Here is a 26,728-nt window from a genome sequence, read left to right on the forward strand (position 1 = left end):
AACTACAGGGCATGCACTTCAAGCGAAAGGGGAAAGATTTAAAGGAGAGCTGAGGGTAACTCCTCCACACGGAGGGTGATGGCGATCTGGAACGAGCCGTCAGAGGAAGTAGTAGAGGCTGGGCAATTACAGTGTTTTGAAGGGATTGATGCAGGTACATGGATAGGAAAGATTTAGAGGAATGTGATCAAAACACAGGCGGATAAGAAGAGCTCAGTTCAGCAACTTGGCCAGCGTGAATGAGTTGGGTCGAAGAACATGTTCATAATGACTCTACCTGAACCGGGCATTGCAATGGGTAGCGTTAGTTAATTAGCAACTACGCCAAAAAAAAAGCTAAGCTGGGCATTACAAGCTTCACATAAATCCAAACTTTATCTTTCTGTAGGTAGTTAAAAGGCAGATATCTTTCTTCCTGGGCTTGCTAAGTCTGGAGGGATATATTCCTAGAGATGTCAATCATATGGACCTTTGCCCACAGTTCCCAATGTATAACTACCCAACCTCCTGCTTTTTGATTGTGAATCTGAAAGTGGAATGGCTTCATTATCTGGTTGGAAAATTTTTGACTGCAAAATTATATTTTCCTGTTGCCACCTGATGAAACTGATAAAAAAGTATTTTTGAAAATGACAACCCTTTTGATACCTCAATGAATTTTCTGCAGTGATTCCTCTTATGACTGATTCTTGACTTTGGGTCATATCGGGGCCAATTGTGAGGAGTTTCTGATCTCATTTCACTCACAACCAAACACAGATTACATAAATGACAAGTCAGTCTCAGTGATCTCAAGGAACAGAAGGTTATCGAGCTGTGGAGTTACCAGCCATTCCACCAAAGCTGAGAATGAACATTTGCAAGCTGCAGGTGAGCAATACTTAGGACATCCTAGGTTGGAGGTCTTTGTTTCTGATGAGTGCCCTCAGTTTACACTCCTGCTCCTACTCCCCCAATCTCGTCTCTAAATTAGAAAAGAGTGTTCCTCCAGTACCTTTCAACAGCTTCTGAAATGCTTTAAACCAATCACCACTAATGATATGTTAAGGAAGGTAAGAGGGGCAAATGAGGAATGATAGCATCAGAGGGAGGCAGATCTGTGGGACTGTAGACTGGGAAAGATGAACATTGCGAAGCTGGTCAATCTTACTGGAGACATTGAATAATCTCCTTCCCTACATCAAGGAAGGGTTCAGGGAATTTTGAAACAAATAACCTGATTGATATTTGTGCATAGTTTTAAAGAGAGATTACACATATAGGCTTCCTTTTGCCGTAATATAACTTGTGTTTGTATAAGCCACTTTAATTTGAAAAAATGTATTAAGGGCTTGCGAGAACATCATCAAACAAAATGTATCAGCAGGCCATGCATGAGACAGTGGAAGCCGTGCTCAAAGCTGGTTAAAGAGGAAGGCTTCTGACGGGGGAGGGAGAGGAGGATAGGCTGTGAGGTTACTGCCAGAAGTTCAAAGGTCATGTGGGTTGAAGATATCGATGCATCGGCTAAAACCGAGAACGTGGCAAGACCAGGAATGTAGGTAGACGTGCAGGGATCTTGGCGGGGTCATCAGACTGATGGCGTTGAGGGTGAAAGGGCTCGGAGAGCTCATGTTGGGGATCTGTGAACAACTGCAAGAATCTTAAAACCAAGATGTAGCGGGACCATGAGCAAACATAGCTCAGCAAAGCGGTGTTAGGTGAGCAGAGGTGTTAGGTGGGCAGAGGTGATAGGTGAGCAGGACTTAATACAAGGTGGTGGGGGGAGGGGTGTGGGGGATGGTGAGCCTTTAATTGCTTGCTTGCTTGCAGAGAAAAAAAATCAGTGCATGTTTGAGTACAGTAATAAGCCCCTCATTTTGCAGTGTTCTGATACCTCATGCCCTCTTGTACATAACATGCTTTGTTTATGGCTCCCACAGTAATAAAGTGTACAAAAGACCCTCATTATAATGTAGCTTTCAGTGTAATGGGGCTTTCCTACAGCTCCCAAAAGGGAACATTACAGTGAAGAACTGCTATTTAATGCTCGACGATAGCTGGTTTGGATCTCTGCATGATGGTAACTGCTTGGAGCCCCCCGATATTGAAGATAACATTTTTAACCCTCGAGCTGCTGGCGGCTCTCAGAAACCTTAAAGATAAGGCTTTTTGACCCTAAATCTAATGTACATGTTGATTAATAGACTCAGTCAGTGAAAGCATTACTTCAATAATCTCAGAACTAATTAGGAAGTTAAGGGTTGGCAAATTATTAACCATTAATCTTTGCAGTTATAGATGTACCGAGAGTGTTCGGAAAAATAAAAGGGAATAAGATTCCTACAGATCAGGGTATAGACATAAACTTGACAAATACAGTGCTTTAGGACTGCCTGACTATATCAGCATAATGTGAGTGGGAGCAGTCTGTCATTCACGCAAAGGCTGGGGATGATTGGCAGCTTTGCTCGCTGAACGCTGGCCCATTTCCCTATCATTTTGGTGTCTATCAGTTACAATTTGCAACACGGAGTGTCAGTAATGTAAAATAATGCTGACCCCTGCTCCTAGCCTGGGGCCAGCAGGCAGCTTTGTGCTTTATTCCTGTGTGCAGATGCCTGTTCAATGTACAAGCGGAAGATATGGTGCCTTTCTGGCTGCTACCTCGGGAATCGCTGGATCAGGGATGTTCAATCCTAACCCAGCCCAGCCAAGGTGTACAGGGCTCGAGTTCACACCTCGTATCTGAGGTCACAGTCCGAAATCAGGGTGAATCAGATTACAACTTTGTATAAGGTGGCAATCTGGCGTCCGACTGTACTCAGCATAACTTGTCCCAAAATGAGTCTGAGAGAGCGAGATGTCAGACGAAGGCTTGGTTGCATCTGATTCCAAAAGGGCAACAGAATAGGTCAAAAACTTTCAACTTTCCTGTTATCTCACAATTTATTCCCAGTTATACTTTGCTTTTACTCCAGGAACTAAATTTTAAATTTAATTTTATGTTTATTATTTAATTTTAACTAGAACATGATAGAAGTTGATTCCAGCCCAGCAAACCCTTGCTGCCCAATTACTCCCAATTAACCTACCAACCCTATACTTTTTGGAGGTTGGAAGGAAACCTGAGCACCCGTGGAAACCCATGCAGGTCACATGGAGAAGGTACGAACTCCTTAGAGTGGGGGATTTGAACCGTGTGGTTAGGGCTGGAAGTGCATTGCGCTAAACGCTAACTGCACAGTCCTGTTTGGGCCACAGGTCAATAAGAGAGACTACAGATGCTGGAAAACTGGAGCAACCCAGAAAATGCTGGAGAAACCCAATGGGTCAGGCAGCATCCGTGGAATGAGAGAGACCGTCAACGCTCGGGCCCGGATACTGCCTGACTTGCTGAGCTTCTCCAGCATTTCCAATTTCTTTTCTCTACAGTTCTCTCCCCAAAGGAAGCACTTGAGGTTGAGACACCACTGAAAGCCTGGGCAAATAGATGAGGATGGGCCTCCCATCCTCCAAGCCTATGGTCAGCTGAATGGACACATTTGTGGAGTTGCCTTGCAGCTCAGTGGTAAGAGAGCATTTTGATAGCTTTTACACTGCTCTTTGCAACCAAAGTGCATTTTTTTCTTTGAAGGGCAGCCACTTTTACAATGGATGACCATTAGATGCCAATTTCTGCATGACAAGCTCCCATGCACTCATGTTGTAATGCTGTAGGTTTTGCTTTATTGCATTTGCTTTTGGGATAAATGTCAGTCAGATCACTTGATTAGAACTCTCCCCCTTTTTATTGGTCCTAAGATCAGAGAAGCACAGGAGACAGCAACTGCTGGAATCTGAGGACAAACACAATCTGCTGCAGAAAATCAGCAGGTCAAGTAGCATCAGGAGGAGAAAAACAAGGGTTCGAGCTTAAACAGTCAACTATTCTTTTTCTCTCACCGAGTCCCTTTAGCAGATTGTGCTTGGCTCCATTTTACATTGGCCTAAGAGAAGCACAAGTCCCCAGTTTAATATCTCATCTTAAAGGCAAAACCTTGGTTCGTGCTGCAATTCCTCCACACAAGGGGTGAGCATGATCTCAAACTCAAGTCAGGACCATGGTCCTTGAACCCATCGGCCTCTCACTCCACAATAAGAATGTTACTGAGCCACAGAAGTCTAAAGTCAACTCTTAATGCCCAGGGGCGTAACCACGCAAACTAGTGCCCATAGGCAGGGGTGGCCAATGATCAAAATAAATGGCGACAAGGAAGTCTCGCGAGAGCTGGCCTTGGTGGCCGCCATGTTGTATTTGGTGTTGTATAACTTGAGATCGGACGGGAAAGGAGGACAGGGAAGGGTGGCGGGGGAGCAATGCTGACCAGGGGTGGGAGTGTGGTGCTGGCTCAGCGTAGCCCACCCTTCGAGTGCCCCCCCTTTAAATGATGCCCAGGGCATGTGCCATGCCTGCTTTATCCTAGATACGCCCCTGCCAATGCCATCACAGTTGACAGCAATGGCCCTTCAGCTCTGTGATTCCCCGACACCATTTGAGCTGCCTGCAGAGAAATGGGAGTGGATGTTGTTGTATTTGGCACAATCTCCCAGTGGGAAGTGAAGAAAATTTGTAGAGAAGCAGAGTAGTTAACTAATGACCTTCAGCGATGGATGACTTAACATTGTTGGGCTTTGCTGATCGAGATACATCAGCCAGCTGGACATATGTGGAAAAGTCAGCCAACGAGATTGGTTAGAAGCAGAATCAAGTGTCATGTTTTTGGCAGGGTTACAATGGGTGGTACCTGTACACAAACATCTGTTGTTGTGAAATGAAATCATGTCACATATTTCAGTTAAAAGCAATATTTTAATAAAAATCAGGTTTTGTTTCCAGTATATATCTGAAGTACTACCCACAGCTAGCCTGTAGAGAGATATCACAGTGAATGGTAGGTAAAGGTATTAGGCCTAGAAAATCAGGAACATTTGGTGGTCATGCAAACAATGCTCCCTTTCATTTTTAGTTGTCAGTGTGTGCAAAAATATTACTTTTTGCAAATTTTTTTCCTGTGACAGAAGTGTGTGTGGACTGAGTGCTTGTGCAAATCTAAACTTGAAATCGTTTCAAGATAATTTTGACACAGCCTATCTCTCATAGCTAATAAAACTATTGGCATATAATACAAAAACTTCAGTAAGTTTAGTTATTTTAGGTAACTAACCCTTTGTGTGTTGGTTGCAAAATGTGTGTGCGAGAGCACACACGCACAGCTTAGAGGGAACAGTACCCGTAAATATAGGTTACAGGAAGTGTGGGTGAATAGAACTAATGGGACTGCACAGCATGTTGGCATCAAAACAATGGGCCAAATAGCCTCCTTCTATGTTGCTAGTCATGAGAAAGTCGGAGAGCGTATTCTTTATTTGGCTGTCTGGGTGGTCAATTTCTGATGATGCAGGGGTCCCACAGGGAACACCACAGGGCTGGATAACATTGCAATCTGCAAACAGCCAATGCGTTAAGTTGGCACAACACTGTGGGTCTCAGGGCCTGTACTGTGCAGTAGATTTCTATGTTCTCAGTTGTGCAGAGTACAGAGGTTTTCCCTGGTATAAAATGCTGTGAGGCTACAGAACCAGAGAAGGTCATTTGGCCTTTAGGCTTGCACGAGTTGCTAGTCCATGACGTTACTTGCTCCCCAAAGGCTTTTGTTTGTCTCTGCTTCAGATATTTATCAAATTTTCCAGTTGCAAGAGCAATGCTCTCTGCTTTAACCACTCCCTCTGCATAATGCTCCATCAAACATCTGTGGAAATTATTTCTTTTGAGTCTCTGCCCTCACTGTCAACTGATAATGCAGAACATATATTTCACAGTTTTGTACATGCTCTCCTTTGTTAATTGCAAGTACTGAAAACCCCTCCACATGAAACAGGCCATCCCTTGAATGCTGGAATGGAAGGAGATTCCCAAGGAATCATGAGAGACATTGATAGAGTGAATAGTGACCGGCTGTTTCCTAGAGTAGAAGGATCTAAGACGAGAGGGCATAACTATAAGGTGAGGGGGGATGGGATTAGAAGGGTCCTGAGGGGACAGTTCTTCACTCAGAAGACGAACAAACTGCCAAAATGGTGAAGGCAGGTACATTAACTTCCTTTAAGAAACACTTGGATGGCTACATGGATAGGTGAAGATTGGAAAGGTATGAGCCTAATGAGACTAAAGCAGAGGGGTGTGGAAAAGCTGGGCCTGTGGGCCTGTTTCTGTGCTGTGTCTCTATGATTTTGACACTGGAAGCCGGGAGCAAAGCAATTGAGGCATTCAGCTTTTAATTTTCTGTAAACTTTCTACTCGTAAACACTTGGAGAATTATTGAGATGAGCAGCAAGGAGGTGGAGGTTGTAGCAAAGGTGGGAGCACAGGAGCAGCTTGAGAGGGAGGTGATATGAGGAAACCCTCCAGAATATTGGAGTTTTACGAGGCCTTGGAGAGGTCACACCTTGACTATCGTGTGCAGTTTTGGTCTTCCAAGTTGAGGAAATTCTTGCTATTGAGGGGTGCTGCAAAGGTTCACCAGGCCGATTCCTGGGATGGCATGACATGTGAAGAAAGATTGGATAGACTATGGTCTCATTACAACATATAAAATACTGACAGGGTGAGACAGGTTAGATGCAGGAAGACTGTTCCAATGTTGGGGAAGTCCAGAGCAAGGAGTCACAGTCTAAGGTTAACAGGGAAGCCACTTCTTCTTCTTCACTCAGAGAGTTGTGAAATTGTGGAACATGAGACCAGTTCACTAGATGATAATGATGATGATGGGTTTGTTGTCATACACATTGTACATTGCACACATGCACTGAAATTCTTACTTGTTGCATCCAAACAGGTACTTGTAAAGAAAAAGTAAACTAATTGGATTAAATTAAAAAAGAAATAAATATAAAGAGATAATAAATATTCACAGTAATCTCAGTACAAAATAATGACTTTGCACTAATGCAGACAGTCTTTTGTTGTGCGGGAGCCCAATCCCTGATTAGCGGAGCAAGAGGAGGTACAAGAGCACAGTAGCTGTTGGAACGAAGTAAAACATGAAAGTCTGTAGACATCGAGGTTGAAGTAAAAACACGATGTTGGAGAAACTCAGCAGGTCAAACAGTATCCTTTGTGTAGAAAAGATAAAGATACGTAACCAGGCTGGAGCCCTTCATCAAGCTGTTGGAGAAAAATGGTTCAGGCTTTGAACTTTCTTAAATTTAAATTTAAATTTAGACATACAGCGCAGTAACAGATCATTTTGGCCAATGGGTTTGTGCCACCCAATTTACACCCAAGTACCAGTAACCTACAACCCTGGTACGTTTCTAATGGTGGGAGGAAACCGGGGCCTGAGGAAAGCCTTTACAGACACAAGGAGAATGTACAAACTCCTTACAGACAGTGTGGGATTCGAACCCCATTCCCAATCGCTGGCTCTGTAAAGGTGTTGCGCTGACCGCTACACCAACCGTTGCACCATGTACGAAGGTTGCAGTGAGAAGAGGTACTTTATGATGGTGGCTGTCTTCTTGAGGTATAGATACAATCCAAAGGGAGTTGAATGCGACTCTTAGCTCGAGATCAAGGGGTATTGGAGGGAAAGCAGGAACGGTGTAATGAGGTTGGATAATCAGCCATGATTGTGTTGAATCGTGGAGCAGAAGGGCTGAATGACTTTCTCCTGCTCCTATTTTCTATAATTCTATGAAGATACTCACCTTTTGCTTGTGACTGTGCTTGACATTGTTCCCATGCTCCAGAGCTATGTGGAGGAAAGAGGTGCAGCTGATGGTTCTGCACCTGGGTCTAAGCTCCCAAGAAACCCATTAGGTGGCACAGTGGTACAAGTAGGTAGAGCCGCTGCCACATTGCACCTACTTGGAATCGTGACTTCAGGCGCTGTCTATGTGGAGTTTGCACATTCTCTCCATGTCCCAAAGATGGCGATTGGTCACTTGCCCCCTCAGTGTGTAGTTGCATGGTGGAATCCACTGGGGAAAGGAGTGGGGCAGCTGAGGAGAATGTGGGAGAGTAAGAATGGGAAGAATGCAAGATCAGTGTAAATGGGTGGCTGATGACTAACATGGTGACCATGGGCTGAAGGGCCTGCTTCTGCGCAGTATCTCTCTGTAAAGCCGAGCTTCAGGCTAGTTATGCAGGCGAGGCAATAATGACAGGGGAACGATTCTGACTGGCAAGTTGGGATGAAGGAGACCCGACTTCAGTTTGGCTGTGATGACGCTTATCACTGAGCAGCTAGGAGGTTGCGGCCATCTGAACAATGACCATCTGAACGGGGTGGGGGGGGGGGGTCTGCTCTGCCAGATGCACAGTGATTTTGTAACAGGAGAGAGGAGGGAATTAACGAGTGTACAGGCAAGAATAATAGCTGACAAAAGTCTGCGTAGACTCCAGAACTGAGGGAACACGATCTCTACAGATGATAACAACAGGAACCTCAAGTCGAGTTCAGCGGAGGGGGAGGGAATTGGAGAGACCGAGAGAAAATAAAGAGGACTAGCAAGGCATGAAGGCAACGAGCAGCAGCTGAGACTCAGATATTGGTGATTCATTCTGAGGGCTGTTTTAGCCCTCATAAAATATTCATTCTGGTTGTGGACAGGCTCCATAATTGCCATCTACAGCCTTGAATTATTTATACATTGGGCCACTCAAATACGCTCATTTGCTGATACCTAGGATAACATTGAACAAGTGGATCCCAAACACTGTAATGCTGCTACTTTGCATTAAATAGCAGGATTCTATTACAGAAGGTGTGAGGCATTGGCCTCTGTGCATGTTATTCACCTTGGAACTGATATAAATTCAGTATTTGTAATATTCATATGACTCATTCCGCTCCTCCCTGGCTCTTATTGATGAGAAAACTGGGTAGAAAATTTGATCTAACTTAAACAAAAATACACACTTGTATAAATAAATGTGTAAAAATTAAACCAGGAGCCATTATGGTATAATTACAGATCATTAGATCCTCCATCCTAATCATACTTTAGAGGTGGTTTTCTTACAAACACGAGAAGACTCGGAATTTGCATTTTGTTTCGAGCTGCTCTGTCACAGAAGGGGATGATGGGTCATCAGGGAGGGCCTGGCAGGGATTGGCTAAGGTGGGACCATGGAGAGATCAGGACAGGGGGGTTTGGCATACAGAAGTGAACGAGATGGGGCAGGACCCAAGCAGTGATCAGCAGGGGTGCGGTGCTAGTTTTTCAGGTGCCAGAGCTCACCAAAAATGGTGATAGGGAGATGTCGGAGCAGTGCTCCGGTGAGCTCCGGCAGCACTGCTACCCTACTGATCGGCAGCTCAGTGGGTTCGGGGCTGGGACCTTTGATCGCTCCAAGGGCCTGGCGTGCGAGGTGGGTGAGTTGACTGATGCGGCAAGGTGCCATGGTTGATCTCTGAATCAGGAGGAAGAGAACTACCTTCTTTATTGTGTGGTGGAAATCATTCAACGTACTTCACATTATCAATTGTTGTCAGAGCGCAGTTGTGCAGGCAGCCACGATGTAGAAATTGGGTTGGTTCCATGCAATTTTCTGCGTGTGATCACAAATCAATGGCCAGTGCTTGTGAAATTCACATCCCGTGTTGACCTGATGGATTCCAGTTCAATTAGGATGATTCCTTGTGGTGGCCAATCACCCCCAAGGCTTTCTTCATCATCTGAGGCAGTCCCTCAGCATTGAGGATGACTTGAGTTCAGTGGGTTCTAGGTGACTGATGTGGCCACAGTGGACTCTTGCGGGGCAGGGGCAGTGGTTTGTGAGGTGGTCTGTTTCCTCCACCTCTGAGGGAGGATCAGTGCAGGACCTGATCTGTCACCTCAGGCCCTCTTTTCAAGCTCAAATTCAGGTTCAAGTTGATGCCATCTGACTGTATATCTCCAACCAGTTGAAACACTTTGTACCACGGTGCACACACCATACATAGCACATGATAATCACATATCACTAAAGATATAATTTGAATTAGTATATCTGAATATCTTGGGATGATTTATTCAGTTACAGGATACTTTTCATCAATCTTGCAGCCTGTGGGAAGAAGTTAGTTCCTCCCCCAGCCAGTATTGTGAGATTTCCTGCTTCTGGCTCATTCTGCTTATTCCTTGAAGAAGGGCTCAGGCCCAAAACGTCCGCGATGTGTCTTTGTCTCTTATGGATGCTGAAAATGCTCCAGCATTTCGGTGTTTTTACAACAATCACAGCATCTGCAGATTTTCATGTTTCAGAAGCAATTTCCCCCACCTGACAGTACTTCATCCTTGATGGTAATGGGTCAAAGATACTGTGGGGTGGCTGGAAAGAAAACCTAATAATTCTTTAGGACCTTTAAGCAAAGCTACTGGTGCATGTCATCATTAGAAGAAAGGGAGACTCCAGTGATCTTCTTAGCTGTATTGACATCCGGTCCGATGCTTTGCACCTACTTTACCACACAACGATGATGCCACTTTACCAACCCCTCACTTTTGTGGCCCCTGCTGTAGCTACTGAGAACCACTTGCAGGCAGCTTCCCGAATGGAAGCTTGGTAACTGGACAGTTCTTAGCCATGTGTTAAGGTATGTTCAGTAATGTGGATAGTACACTTAAAGAGGAATTGCACAAGAGTCTGATTCTACTGGGTGGGATAAAGTTCAAAGCGTTGACTTTCATTCATTTTGATGTCACATCCACCCCAACTGGTCCATTCACATCCCTGTAAATGGTATCAGTGCTTTCAAATGGGACACGCACAATGTCTTGAATGAGTTTTAATTTTTTTTCTATTTAATTTAATTTTAATTTAGAGATACAGGATGGTAAAAGTTTCCTCCGGCCCACGAGCTCATTTACACCCATGAGACTGAATTTGGTCAAGATGAGTATATGGAGAATATGCAGAGACAAAATTCCAGGTGGTTCCTATATCTCCAGTGAGTCTTGTTACGGAGTCGAGAGGATCCCAAAAACCAGTAGCCATAGATATTCACCACAACACACGGTTACTTCAACCAAAGTAGTTTTTAATTATATTTGAACAAGAAAACAGAATTGAACTTTAACTTGTTTCTTAACCTACCTAACCAACTTAATCCCCCCTCTAATACTAAGCGCAGGTGTGTGTAATGTATATTTAAGATTAGAAAAGTTCTTTGGATCACAATCCAATCTCACTGGTTGCAGGCAATTCTTGTACTGTGCACAGAAGTTAGCATTAACAAAGTTCACCCGTCTTTGGTGCTTAACAGGCAAATAGTTACCACTCAGGAGGGTTCTTGCTGGTTTTCAGAGAGAGATTCTTTTTCCAGGACATCCGCAACTGATTCCTTCTCAATCAGTCTTGCTGATGAAACTTGCCCCCTTCAGGGTTTTCTAGATGATCCTCTTTCTTTCAGGTCACCTTTCAGACAGCCAGCTTTCTCCTTTGATCAGACAATCTTCCAAAACTTTGCCAGCTTGTCCTTCTGGAACTAATTTCTGTCTCCTCTTTCTTTGTTTCACACCCTCCCTCTCTGAGAGCAAAACTCTTCTCCTCTGCTTGCAAAGATCTCAAGCTCTCCCAGGCAAGCTGCCGTCGATGCTTTTTCATGCAAAAAACACTCTCCAAAAGTCCTGCAAATATTCTGTGTTTTAAAATGTGTGTGTGTGCAAGCTGCTCTAACAGTTCCTCCCAAACCATCTCTAAATACTCTGTCACAGTCTCGTCTGCCTTCTATTGTAGATTCAGTCTCTCATGTATGCCAAGGTCATCTGAAAATCTACCTGTACTGGAAGTGCTGTTGGTGAGGCTTAGTTACTTACAACAGGGGTTCTTTGGATGAAACCTTCCCTCAATCCATGACAGCCCAGAGGTAACCATTCAGAAACTTGACTGCGTATTTGATGTGACGGCAAAGTCACAATGAGTCAACAAATTTTTGGGATTGCCCATGAGGGACTCGACATTCTAGATCCTGAGCCTCAGTCTGCGGAATGGGAGTGGTCTGTGCAGGGTTTCTGGTATGGGAATGGGAGTGGTCTTGTCCTGAAGTGCATGACCCTCCATAGGGGGTGGAGGGAGTGAGATATTTTTGGGGAAAGAAATGTTGACAAAAGTATAACTAACAAGTGATGAAGATGAGAGGTGGTGAATGAAAGCTTGATTTTGACATGGTACATGGAAGAGAGGTGTATGGAGGGCTATGGTCTGGGTGCATGTCAATGGGACTAGGCAGAATAATAGTTTAGCACAGACTAGATGGGTCAAATGACCTGCTTTTGTGCTGTAATGTTCTATGGTTCTACATTAAGGAGAAAGATATGAGTGTTAGGAATGGCCTTTGATGAGGTTTTACATGCTTTCATTAGAGGTTTCCTACATCCTTTCAAGAGGATTCAATTACCTAATCACTGGAGATGTTGTAGACAATTATTCAGGGTGGTGCGATGTTAAGAAAAATCATCTGATCACAAACCAGCTGGAGCCTCACAGAAGGAACCAACATTCGGCACAAGGTGGGGAAGGACAATGTGGTTGCCGATGCGGAGTTCATTTTCATTTGGCGGGGCCCGACCGCGGCACCTCTGCAGCGACTGTACAAAGTTTATACAGCGTTCCAGCTTGACATTCACGCTGGACTTGGGTGACAGGCATGAGCTGTTTACCATGGACAGGCTGAAGCCAGCGCACCTTGATCCCACCGATCCCGTGGTCGTTGCCTAGCCCAAGAAATGAGGCCGCCCGGCAAAAAAGGACATTAGCGCCAGTTCTGTGGGGGGGGGGCTGTGTGGCGGCTCACCACAAGGCAGGTGAACCGGCCCCACTTGTAAGCCACGCGGCGGGGCAGCCGGCCAAAATGGTGCCGTCGGGGGGGGGGGGGGAGGGGTTTCCCTTCCTTCCAGCTCAGGGCTCAGAAACCCACGCTTGGGGACCATGTGATGCCTGGATGACTTCAGCGTCCTCCAGCGCGGTTCTCAGCCAGGTCTGGGCTGGGAGTTTAAGTGCAGCCCAGCAGCCTGCAATAAACTAGTCTGCACACTGAGCTCAACCCGTCTGGTTACGTGTGTTACTGCAGGAGCAGTGTAGCCACCGCTACAGAGTCATTATTATTGGAACTTGTACCTTATTTCAATTTTTGAATCACAGTTTCCTAGAAATGGCTACTCTGCAACACGACCGAGACAAAAGGGGCACATTTCCTTTCTTTGTTTTAATTTACAGAAGAAATGTTTTATGATTTTATAAAAAAAGTATGAATTCAAGAAGCTGACTTTATAAAGTTTCTCAAAAATGTGAGAGATAGCTATTGTTCTTATGAATTTGGCAGCAACTTGAGTCTTGAAATGGCAGTGAGACAGGATAAATGTAACTAATGCTCTCGGCTGAGGCTGCTTTGTCAGCCAAGAAACTAAAGGAACTTGCTGGTGTCCTTCACTTAGTGCCAAAGCCAGAAAGGACACTCAATAGTTTAATTCTTCAACTGATGGATAAAGCAGTAAAATAAACCCTCCCCAGCTCTAAAAGAAAAACTTCATTTAACATGGTTGAATATTTATGGATATAAATGAACTGCACACTTTGATGCATATCTTCTTCTTACGTTCACCAACCAACACAAAGTACTGGAGATCTCACTTGGATGATGACAACAAGATTGGGCAATTTGGAAGACCCCCAATGCTGCAGTTTCAGGGTTGCACTCAAGGCTGGTTTGCATTCCCCTGCCATGGTACTTCGTCACCCAGGTGAGGAAGGTTCCTCACTCATACTCATCCCTTTCTTCCTGGTGCCCTTTCTTCTTGTGAGCCATCCATTCACACATGGGAGTCTGTATTGCAAGTTGGTTTGAAATGGAATGCAAGAGGATTCCATGTAAGGGGTGAATGGAGGCAAAATTTGCCCAGGTTTCCCCAGAACTTGGATCCTCTGTGCTGCTGGAGATATACAAATCTTCACTCATACTATTGAAGTTGGCTGCAGATTTGAAAGAAAATATTTGGAAGGAGACCGTGTCAGTAATAACTCAACAAATTCCTTTGGCCAGGTAGGACTTTGCAATGTTTTGAATTTAATTGCTCTCACCAAGAAAGTGACCTTTGCTGGAGTATGGGGCACAGGCAGTAACAGCCATGAGGTATTACATCACATCACATTGACAGTGGTCAGAGACTATTTGACTGTGAAGACCATCACAACTGACCCTGTATGATCTCATCTGATGACCCTCTGCATTGTGTTCCAACCGTCATCATTCTGAAGTGAAGTTGGACTGTCTGAGGTGTAGAGTTTGTATTAAGCAGCCAAAACGAACTTCTATCCTTCCAAGGGTTTTAAAGCAGTTGGCGTGAGTGAGATGCAACTGCAAGGCAGAAGAGAAATTAATGGATGTTGGGCTAATTGGTGACTGTAAATTCCTCATAGTGTGTAAGTGGGAGTAGAATTTTGGAGAACTGACGAGAACATGATGAAAGAAAGATTAATGGGTAGGTGATGGTCAAGATATAACTGTGACACCCATCATTCTAAGGAGTGGAGAAAATGTTGGGAGGCACGGTGAAACTTATTGAAATGATTAGCTGCTTACCAAAAAGGGTACGATTAAAATATCTCCTTGGCCCTATTTCAATTTGCAGTGAAAACTATTTTCCATTGATTGTGTCTCTTCCTGACCACAGCAGGCTGGAGGAAGAGGCCAGTTGATTTGTTAACAATGACAAAGCCACACTCATAAACTGTGACATGTTGCATTAATTTATATCCACCGAGTCACTTATTAAAAGCGACAAGTAAAATCTAACAGGGAATGTTGGCGGCAGTGAAGAATGATTGGTTTTTATTCCTCATGTATCTGACTATGATTTGTTGACAGGTCAGAGTTATGGATTGTGGGATCTGTACACGTCTCACTCTCTCATTACTCTGTATTAGATGCCTTAATAGTAATAATCGCATGTATTAATCATTGACAATGTTTTAATAAATGGTCAGCACCTGATCTACAGTGCCAAACTATCCCAGTCCGTACAGATGGCAAGTAAGGACTTCAATCCCAATGGATAGCATCCAAAACCACCTCAGGCCCTCATTTTTCTGGGTCTTAATCCCAATGGTAACCATCTTAGTTCCTAATTCAACATTTATCTGGACCCTAAAGATATCAAGAGTTAAGAAGTTAATTCTATCAGTCAGAAGCCAGCTATTGTTAACTGTGCCTGCTGTTCTTTATACGTGAACATTTAGCACAGCATAGGAACAGGCCCTTCATCCCTTATGCCTGCAGTGAACATGATGCTTAATTAAACTAAAATTCTTCTGTTTGCACTTGATAGCAATCCCTCCATTCCCTTCAACCACTGCACCTGGCATCCTGTTCTGGACATCCATCACTCTCTGTGTAAATAATTTTCCTTGCTCATCACTGGCATCAATTAGTGGGGTGCGGACAACACCAAGTGACACCATCGGTTGGGGGGTTGGAGGGGGTGACAACTAAATGCCTGTCTATAACATTTTTGTGCAGTGTTTCAGCAGAAATGTATTATTTTTTAATAAAAATATCCCCATACTTAGTTATAACAACCAAAGCATTTTTCGTAAGCCGAGCTTACATGTATCAATAGACCTACAAGGCTAAAATTCTTTGCTTATTTACTTTTTGAACTTTTTAATGCGTTCCAGACAGAGCTGCCATTATTACCCAATTACAATGACGCTTTGAATCACGTGGTTTCGTTTGTCCACGCTACAAGCACGCGCTGTTGTTTTCGTTGCTGCTTTTGACAAATTTTCTGGTGTTTTAGCTCCAATATTGTGGTCATTAGTATTTGTGAACCAATATCAATAACGTTTTTGAGAATGAAGTAGTAATTCAAGGAAAAGAAGGAAAAAAAATCAAAAATGGTTTACGCTTAGTTATAACTTTATAGCGTTTTCTTACTAAATTTTTACTTTAACCACTCAAAACTATGTAAATGCAAATGCGTTTAGGCTGTGTGTATGATATTGTCATTTAAAGGCGCAATTTTAATTGTGCGACCGCTGCAACCATGTCTGCCTGTCCCGCATCGGACTTGTCAGCCACAAACGAGCCTGCAGCTGACGTGGACATTACCCCTCCATAAATCTTCGTCCACGAAGCCAAGCCAAAGATTGCCATTACATTCAGTGATATACGGGAATTACGATTCACGTGTAACATTAGTACAAAAATCATTACTAAGGATTCTGCATGGTCTGTTCTGGGAGGAGGGGTGGTTAAGCCATGAGTTACCGCACTGGGTGACACTAACCCTGGGTGACACTGCTGCTCATTAAACCACCCCCCTCACCTTAAATACATATTTGACATGTTTACCCTGTGAAAAAGATCTGACCCTCCATCCTACCAATGCCTTTCATAATTTCATACATCTCTATCAGGTCTTCTCTCAACTTGCATTGGTCCAGAGAAAACAACCAAAATGTGTCCAACCTCTGCTTGTAGCTCGTAACCACTAATCCCACCAGAATCTTGGTAAATTTCTCATTATTTCTTTCCAAAGTCTTCAGATCCTTCCTGTAATGGGGTGGCCAGAATTGCACAGATGACTCCAAGTGCTGCACCATGACTTCCTTTCTCTTCTATTGTCCGTCCCAACCAATGAAGGCAAGTTGTGATGTCTCTTCTTTCAGCAGCGTCCCAAGTTTGTCCTTGTGATCGAAACAAAGTGCAGATACCCAAGATCTCCAGTTCATTATTGGGCTGATTGCCTTGTGATACTGACACTGATTTATTTTCATCACAAATGAGGGTTTGGGGACTTTTACTGGTTTAATGAGGATTATGTTTTGTGATCTTGTCCATCTTCGCAAGGCGAAGCTCCAAATCACTGGCCTTGTCTGACTGATGCTATTGATATGGGCCTTGGACTCAAGCCTTGTTTCACAATATTTTGTGGGAGCAAGATTTAGAGACAAATAAAAGTTCACTTACTGGTGTCCTTATGATAAATGTCTTTTTATAACATCTAAAAGTGTTGTATCAGAACCAAAGCTTTCTTTATGTTCAGGAATGAGAGCTGGGAAATTTATATACTGTTGATCTCAGTGCTATGTATATGCTATAGATGGTTTTGGCTGTGGAATGAGATTGCATCCATTTTGTCGTTGCATTGCTCCAAACCTCCAATTCAACTGGGTTCTCCTTTAGCAAACTGTTCGGAAGGTGAGATTTCTGGACCTGATGCTTCATGCCCCGGAGTGCTCATGTCCTTTGCATGCTGTGCCACTTCTGAGCACTTGAACGAAAGGAGCAGGAAGATGAGGGGTGTCCCTCGGTCATGGAGGCAGAGAGAGAGAGAGAGAGAGTGAGAGAGAGAGAGAGAGAGAGAGAGAGAGAGTGGGTGGTCAGACCAGCTCAGGGGTGAGGCTTGGCCAAGGGGTCTGATGGGGATCAGTCAGTCCTGGCTTGGGCTAAAGTAAGGGGTTGGAGTAAATCACGATGATTCCCTGCCAATGCTCCTCCCTTAGAGAATTGGTGGTAAATAGTTCTGAGGGGTGCCTGCTGTTCGGCGATCAGAACCAGGGGTGTACATGGTTCCGATCAGAACCTTCGGAAGAGATTACAGCTCAAGGCAGGGTGGATGTAAAGTGGAGGTCGGTCGATTCTGGATTAGTAAGGGCATCAAAGTTCACGGGGAGAAGGCAGAAGAATGGGGTTGAAAGGACAATTACATCAGCCATTTTGCAAAGAGTGCAGCAGTTTCAATGGCCTGATTTTGCTCCTAACTCTAATGGTCTACCCCTATCCTTTTATGTCTGCTTGCAGTAATGCATGCCCCACTGTTACTCCACACTCATGCACTCCCCAGTGGCCACTGACTTGAAGCTGCCCATCATGTCCTGATGTGCTCGCAGCAATGATTCAGTCTGGCCCCTTATCTGATTATGATCCTCGAAACCACCCTCAACCCCTTCTGATCACCTTTGCAAGCATTGACTTAAAATACTACTACTGGCCTGAGGCTATGAGCAGCTCCTTGCTTTCCCTCTCTGGAGTAATCTTCTCAACCAAAGAACATGCACAATTTCTCATCTCCTTCAAGCACTTGCTCAGCTTGAGAAGGACTCAGGCACCCCAAGATCCAAGTTCAAGTTTATTATGACCTGACTGTCCATGTACAAATCTCAGTTTGGGAAATCAAATCAGAAGCCCTCCAAAAAAAATGAATGCTACGTGTCAGCAATAATGGTAGATGGTTCTTGATTTTCCTCTTGTTTATAATCAAAGATGAGCCTTTTGGAGGAATAAATTCAATAGTGGAATGGTGTGGAAGACTCTAAGCAGCTTTGCTCTGACCCCTGACCTGCTCTTTACCTCAATTTGCCAGAGAAAAAACTCTCACCCTCTTTTTCAGGATGGGTTTAGAAGACAACAGTCATATGCAGAGAAGATTTCCAAGGTTGTTGCTGGGACTTTTGAGGCTGAGTTACAGGGAGAGGTTAAACAGTTTACAACTGTTTCCTGGAGCATCGGAGAATGAGGGGAGATTTAATAGTGGTATATAAAATTGCGACGGATACAGAAAGAGTAAATGCAAGAAGGCTATTTCCATTGAGGTTAGGTGAGCCAAGAACTACAGGGCATGGGTTAAGGGTGAAAGGTTAATTGGGGGAACTTCTTTTTTCAGAGGGTGATGATATTGTGGAATGACCTGCCAGCTGAAGTGGTGAATCTGGGCTTGATTTTGGCATATAAGAAATATTTGGATAAGGGTGTAGATGGGAGAGATAAGGAGGGCTATGCACCAGGTGCAGGTCAATGGGATAAGGTAGAATAATAGTTCAGCATGGACTAGATGGGCCAAAGTGCCTGTTTCTGTACTGTATTGTTCTCCAGTTCTATATAGTCAATTGGAAATGCCTGGCCTCCTGTAATGTCAAACAGCTTTCCAGCATCCAGCGTTAAGACTAATCATTAAAGCATCTAACTGGGCAGAACTCTTGAGGTCTGTTAGGGATCTCCTCACCCAGGGAGTTGAGCAGAGGAAAGCAATTTTCAAGAGGAGAGAGAGCTGGAACTCGAGCTGCTTTCAGCCGACAGCTAGATCCACCAGAACCATGCCATGAAAGATACATTGTGATGTGCACGGCATCTGACAGAATCTCAGGTGATTGTGACATCTGAGGCTTCAGAAAAATGGCAAAGGAGGGATAATGGCAGTTTGGCAGAATGAGTACTATGGCAGGTATAACTGACCCCATGAAGACTTGGAGAACCTTTCCTGAGAATCAGATACAAATATTTTTCTCAGTGTTTCTCTAAAGATGACACGTGATTTTAAAATCCAAGTGCAGCAGGTTATGCTGAGAATAATGCATACACACTAATGACTGCATCCAAGTTTATCTGTGCAAAGGAGGAGTTATTTTAAAGAAAGAAGTTCCATTAAAACAGCACAATTCTTGTCTTTATGATACTACAATGGATGGCAGTCTTAGTGTACTAATATGCTCAGGCATTAGCAGCCAAGTTGCAGGGTCTCAGAAATTGCCATGAGGGCCTTTGTTTTCAATGGGAAAAATAATGAGTGCAATACGTGCAGATGAAACTTACATGGTCTGATCAGCAAATCTGTGAATGACACTAGAGCGTCTGATATTGTAGATAATAAAGACTGTCTCCAAAAATCAGGCAGAATCTCTAGCAGGACCTTGATTGGATGGGCAGGTGAGCAGAGGAATGGTTGATGGAATTTAATACTGAGAAATGTGAGATGTTGCATTTTGGGAAGTCTAATATGGACAGGACCCACACAGTGAACAGTAGAGATCTAGGGAGTGTTGCAGAGAACAGGGATCTAGGAGTAAATGGCATTGCAGGTAGATAGGGTTTTTACCACGTTGGCCTTTATCATTCAAGGTACTGAGTATGGAAGTTGAGAGGTCATTTTACAGGTTGATAAGATGTTAGTGAGGCCCCATTTGGACTATTGCGTTCAGATTTAGTCTCCATGTTGCAGGGAAGATGTTGTCAAGCTGGAGAGGGTGCAGATTTACGAGGATGTTGCCAGGACTTGGGGGAGGGGGAGGGGGCGCTGAGCAATAGGGAATAGTTGAGCAGGCTATTCCTTGAAGCACAGGAGGATGAGAGGTATACACAGTCTTGAGAGGAAGAATTTGGGTGAATGCAGAGAGTCTTTTGGCCAGAGTAGGGGAAGAGGTAACAAAAGAACATAGCTTTAAGATGAGGGGTAGGTGATTTAACAGGAACCTGAGGGGTAACCTTTTTACACAGAGAGGGGTGGCTGCCGAAGGAGGTGGTTAGGGCAGGTACAACTGCAATGTTTAAGAAACATTTGGACGATGCATGAATAGGATGGGTTTAGAGGGGTGTGGGCCAAGTGCAAGCAGGTGGTTCTAGTTTGGGTGGGAGGTTTTGTCAGCATGGACAAATTGGGCTGAAGGGCCTGTTTCCACACTGGATGTCTCTGACATCTTTGAATACCAGCACAGGAACCTATTTGAAAATGATAAATAGGATCTTGGCTTAAGATTGACTGTCTCTATGGTGAAGCACTGTGGGATTAGCTCAGGTTGGGTGCTAATTTCAACAGAATAGACAGACCTTATGGACACCTGCCCCTCAGGTGAAATAGATTCCAGCAAGGCAAGTTTGATGCTGTGGTAAATGAAAAAAAAACTACAGGTTCTTGAAATCTGGAACAAAAACACAGAATACTCAGCAGATCAGGCAGCTTCTGTGGAGAGAGAGAGAGAAAAATAAATATTTTAGGTTGGAGATCTTTCGCATGATGTGGAAATGTAGTACTTTATGCGTTGGACATTGGGTTATCATTACGGCATTGCTCAGTGAGAAAGCAGAACAGGCAAACAAGATCATCTGCAGATGCTGGGGTCTTGGGCAGTACACAAAAGTGCTGGAGAAACTCAGCAGGTCATGCAGCATCCGTAGGAAGTAAAAGTCATTCGGCGTTTCTGGCTTGAACTCTTCATCAAAGATGTATAAAATCAGGCTGACGTCTGCATCAAAAGGTGTGGGAGGAGGGAGGAAGGGGAAGGCAGAGGAGCGCAAGCTAACAGGTAGGAGATGGATACCGTTGGGAGGGTAAAAGCTGAGAAGTGATGGGGAAGAGAGGAGAGGGCTAAGAAGGGTAGCTCTGACAGAATAAGAACGGGAAGAGAGTGGGGAGCTGACAGAAAGGAGAAGAGGGGGAAGGAAAGAGAGAGTGACTGGGGTGGATGGGATTTAGAACTTGGAGGTCAACTTTGAAAAGAAAGTATAAAACTTGTTTTATAAATGATTCAGCCCCAAAATGTTGACCATTATTTCTTTCCCACCTAAGCTGAGTCCTACAGTAGATTGTCCTTGCTCAGATTCCAGTGTCTGCAGTCTCTCGTGTACCTCCAGTAACACTTGTTTTTGTTCAACAATGGACTGGGTCTTGGCCACCTTGGGCTGGTGGGTGGGATGGGATTAGTCATTGGCAGGCCCCTTCTGCTGGAACATTGTCCGTGAACAGATTTTGGTGAGGACTTGTGCAGGCTCATTTGGTAATGCCTTGCTGAGTCAGATAGCCTGGTGGCATCCCCTTCCGGCACTGGCCTATGGTAGTTTCTGTGGTAGGACGTTACTTAGTGTGCAGCTTCAGAAATGGCTGCAGGATTCCGGCTAGTATACTGTCGATATGCGAGAGGCTTGCAGTAACACATTGCACATGGTTATCATTCTTTCAGCTCCTATCCTTGGTCAGTGGTTTCCCCCACTTCCCTCCACAATCCTCCACAAATGGATCAGGCCTTTAAATGCACAATAAGTAAGGTTATTTGCTTTCCATTTCCTCTTTGGGTTGGAGAAATAGTGATGGGAAGCATCACTAAAAGAGAAGCTGGAGCAAAGGAGACCAGGTGGAAGGGGCAGAACAAGGGGACCAGGTAGGATTGGAGGACCAGGGAGAGTCTTGGGGACTCTTCCTCACCAGGTGAAGGAGATTCCATGGCTTGAAGGACTACTGAGATACCAATTGAATGAATTGCTCAGTGACAAAACTCTTCAAGAGACACTTTTCATTAATTTTAGCACACTGCACACTTTGCAAGGGAAGTGAGCAATCTCCTGTGAGCTTTGCATCTGCTCAGTGCAGCGTACCATTGTGAGCTGAATGCCCCGTTAAATGATGAACCCAGTGGATTCAGCTCATCGTTTATCTGTGCCCATGGGCGTTGTCTGAATCTGGTGGCTCCAGTTTATGTTGGGACGGTTCAAAAGTGAATTCACACTGATTGTGGAAGACGCGCACAACTGATACTGGGAAAATGTAGGATGAGGGACTGCAGGTAATAATGATAACAATGAATTTGTCGTACATCTACACCAAAATTCCTACTTGCTTTTTAAAGGAAAACAACTACAAACTAGTGAAGTAAAAACACAATGCTGGAGAAACTCAGCTGGTTACACAGCGTACTTTATACAGCAAAGATAAAGGTGCTTGAGCCCTTCATCAAGGTAACAATTAAAAATAACTACATTGAGTAATAAAAATTTTGGAATACAGAAAAATAGATAATAAATATTCACAGTTATCCTATTGCAAACCAAAGTGATGAAACAATAGTGCAGATGGTCCTTTGTGCTGTCAGAGCAGGTCCTGGTTAATGTAAGAAAGGGGAGGTTCAAAAGCCTGATAACTGATAGAAAGAAACTGTTCCCAACTCATCCAATTTCACTGAATGATTTCACACAGGAGTGACTGATGAAACAACGTACCCCACAATATATTGATTTTGGATTGCATATCACTTTAAAAAAAAGAGCTCTGAGATTCAGTTTCAAGATTCATCAATGTAAACATTTCACATTGTAATTTTATCCTTAGAGAAGTGAAGTGCTTTCACCAGGAGGAATTCTCTTCCTCAAAGGGCAGTCTTTGAATATTTTAAATGCTGAGGTCGAGAAATTAATGATAAGTGAGGGGCGAAAGGTTACCAGGAGTCAGAAGGAATGCTGAGCTGAGGTTACTGTCAGAGCAGTCTTGATCTTGAGTTATAAGGGGAGACTAGATAGGCTGGGAGTTGTCTTCCTGGACTCTCGGAGGCAGAGGAGGTGACTGTACAGAGGTGTACAAAATCACAAGGGGCTCAGACAAGGGTAGGGGAATCTAAAATTAGAAGGGAAAGAGACCGCGGCGGGGGGGGGGGGGGGGGGGGTGGGGGGGCAACTTTTTCACGCAGAGGGTGGTGGGTCTGTGAAATGAGCTGTTGGAGAAAGTGTTGGAACTGGGGACAGTATTTTTTTTACTGAGAGTGATGGGTGCCTGGAATGCATTGCCAGAGGTGGTGATTGAGGCTGGTACAACAGGTTTAATCAAAAGACTTAGATTGTAAGAAAACACAGGGTTGCGGGTGTGAGGATAGGAAAAAATATTATTGTGGACTGGGTTTACTGAGGTCCGCACAACATCATGGGCTTAAGGGCCTGTATTCTGCTGCAATGTTCTGTGTTCTTGAAAAGATCACACAAATAATACAGGGCTCTAATTACCCAGGTTCTATGTTTATAAGAGCCAAGTGCAGGCAAATGGGACCAGCAAAGGTAGACATCTTGCCCGGCATGGATGAGTTGGGCTGAAGCCCTCTTCCCATTCTGCATAGTGCTCTGATCCTCTGCATTGCTTGAGGGTTGAGTTGTTTGCTCCTGCTAGTATAGATGACCGTGCACTCACAAAGGAGAGATCCCATCATGATCAACTTATGCCAACAATTGCTATCATTATTGGGGAGAGAGGAATTGTTATGAAAGACCTTGACAGGATGTCAAACTTAAAGATGATGAAATAACTTGCATCTATAAGGAGCTCATGGGATGCAAATTGACCCAAATGGCTCTCGACTCAAGGAGGTACTTTTGAAGTATATTGTAATAAAGGAAATATGGCAGAAGTCCAATGAAACTCAGTGCACCCAGACAACAATTTTATAATCACCATCTCAACCATGTCATTGATGTTGATGGTGGGATAATTATTGGCGAAGAAGGTGCTCATTCACTCCCCCCTCAGCAATGCTGCCTTGTTTCAATACCTCACCAACAGAAGCAGATAATTGTCAACAACCCTCTAAAATTTCTCAGAGGAGTGTAACAATGCAATGGAAGAATGACAATATATTAAAAGGGCTGATAGTCCTCCTGCTTACGACAGCATCTGTTTCTCTTGCCTCTCTCTCCCTTTGTCCATCATGCATCACATCTCCCTGGTCCTCCAATCCTACCTGGTCCCCTTGTTCCGCCCCTTCCACCTGGTCTCCTTTGCACCAGCTTCTCTTTTCCACATCCCCAGGGTTCTGGATATTCTTTCTCTCCCGTTGAGGCTGCTTGACCTGCTGAGCTCCTCCAGCACATTGTGTTTAGCACTCATAGTTTATTTAAATGGGATATAGAGAGGTTGCAGAGATGGGCGGAAAAGTGGAAGATGAAGTTCAATCAAGGTAAGTGTGAAGTGATGCATTTTGGAAGGTCAAACTTGAAGGCTGAATACATGGTTAGAGCCAGGATTCGTAACAGTGTAATAATATAAAGGGGCCTTGGGGTCCTAATCCTTATATCTCTAAAGGTTACAGCATTTGTTGTTAGGGTAATTAAGAACCCTTATTGTATGCTGGCTTTCATTTGTCGGAGGATTGAGTTCAAGAATCGAGAGGTAATATTGCAGCTCTATAAAACTCTGGTTAGACCACATTTGGAATATTGTGTTCATTTCTTGTTGGCTCATTACAGGAAGGATGTGGAAGCTTTGGAGAAGATGCCGAGGATATTTACTAAGAGGTTTCCTGGATTAGAGAACGTATCTTATGATACTAGGGCTTTTCTCTTCAGAGCAAAGAAGGATGAGAAGTGACTTAATATGAGATGCAGGGATAAGGTGAACAGTTCTCCCCAGGGCAACAATACAAGAGGACATCTTTGTAAGGTGAGGGGAGGAAAGTTGAAAGTTCCAGGGAGTTGTTAGGGGTATTTTTTGTTTTACACAGACAGTGGTGAGTGCTTGGAGTGCATTGCCAGGGGTGGTGGTTAAGACTGGCACAATCTTTATGTTTTTTTAAAAGATTCTTAGACAGGCACATGGATGCAAGAAAAATAGAGGATTATGGGTGTGACATAGGGAAGATTTAGTTTGTTAAGTAGTGTATATAGGATGGTGAAACATTGTGGACCAAAGTCCTGTACTGTGCTGTAATGTTCTATATTCTAAGCAAAAACTAACAGCAGGAGTATGCCATTCAGCCCTTTCTAGCTGCTGTGCCATTCAAAATCATGGCTGATCTTCTTCCTCAACCATATTTTCCTACATAACCCGCAATTCTCTTACTACTAAAGGATTAATTAAAGCCTACTAAAATAAGAGGAGTACCAACTTAACATCACGGCAATGATGTAGACATCAGAATCAAAGAAGGATTTATCTGAGCAGTTGAAAGAGAGGAAAATTCTTCAGTCTATGCCGAAGACTATTGGACCAGTGTACTTGGTCGTTGCCTTAGATATTATAAAGTGAAGGGAGAACATCTTCATGCTATTTGAGAATGAAAAAAATAAACATCTCACCTACCAGCAAATCACTAGATACAGCTGTTAGAAGATTTTAAAAAAAGGGCAGCCACTGACAGTAACATTAAAAGGCATCCGATCCTGGCTAATGCAATTATGAGGTGGTGGAAATCAGCCCTCAGCACTACAGAAGAATGGGCTTGAAAGGCAGTGGCAATCAGATAAGCCCACACAAAGAAGAAGTGTCAGGCCTTATTGCTGAAATAAATCATTCTAATCTGATGAAGCTTCTCTCAGCTTCTGTACTGAGGATGTGAGCTCACTGCATCAAAGCTTAATGACGAGGAAAAGGGCTTGAACCTTGTGCAGCATCAGCAGGCTGAGTCTTTCTTTCCTCCCTTGGAAATCCAATACATATTGACCTGTGTACCGCTGAGAGCACTTTGCCTGGGTATCAGCAGGTTGTTCAGGAACTCGTGTATTGGAATTGGCCCCAATTGTTTCGTGAATTTAATAAAACACATTTAGACAAGTGCGAGTTTGACCAGATTAGCTGGCAATCAATGGGGAACATGCAAGGGAGTGTGCTTTAAATAAACTCTGTCAAATTGCTCAAAACATTTACTTTAAACTGGGTGCTGTTTAAGGATGGAAGGTGTGTTATTTCACAAGGATTTAATTCGTCAGAGGGATCTTTCATGTGGAAAGATTGTAAAGATGCAGGAGTAAATGAGTTTGATTATGGTGGCAAGGACAGCTCGTGGAGTGGGAAAAGGAGGTGAGGATTCATGTGGGACTTCGCGTGGTCCTGGATTGTCCCAAAACACTCTACACACAATTAAGTAGTTCTGAAGTATTGTAAGATGGATTCAGGACTGATGTTAAAGTCTTTACCCTCTGTCAGAAGAGTTTTGTGTAGCCCAGTGGGAGCCAGTCCAAATTTCAGCCATTGGGCAGTAGGTTTGACATCATGAAGTTGGTTTCTACGGAAGGAGAAAATCACTTTTGGTCTCTGCCTTACCTTATGTGAATAGTTAATGGATAGCTTCATGTTTGGTTAAGCACCCATGGTCATCGTAACCTTATCCTAACTCATTTTGTTCTCCTCTATTCCCATTAATTCCTCACCAAATTCTTCTACCCATCGGGCCAGGCAGTATCCGTGGAAAGCAATAAGACAA

The 26,728-nt window shown here is 43.9% G+C and overlaps 1 protein-coding gene and 1 long non-coding RNA gene across 9 annotated transcripts in view; one reads left to right on the forward strand and one right to left on the reverse strand.

The window, feature by feature from the left end:
- The window catches only part of ebf1a (EBF transcription factor 1a), a 570,155-nt gene that overhangs the window by 209,212 nt on the left and 334,215 nt on the right, over nt 1-26,728 (forward strand). The gene's annotated exons all lie outside the window — the stretch shown is intronic.
- LOC138743500 (uncharacterized) lies at nt 13,536-14,703 on the reverse strand. The gene is made up of 2 exons (XR_011344935.1): nt 14,586-14,703; nt 13,536-14,360 (listed from the first exon to the last, which is right to left on the reverse strand). It is a non-coding gene; the product is annotated as an uncharacterized lncRNA (long non-coding RNA).

The sequence above is a fragment of the Narcine bancroftii genome, chromosome 9, assembly GCF_036971445.1.
Source record: "Narcine bancroftii isolate sNarBan1 chromosome 9, sNarBan1.hap1, whole genome shotgun sequence".
Lineage (NCBI taxonomy): Eukaryota > Metazoa > Chordata > Chondrichthyes > Torpediniformes > Narcinidae > Narcine > Narcine bancroftii.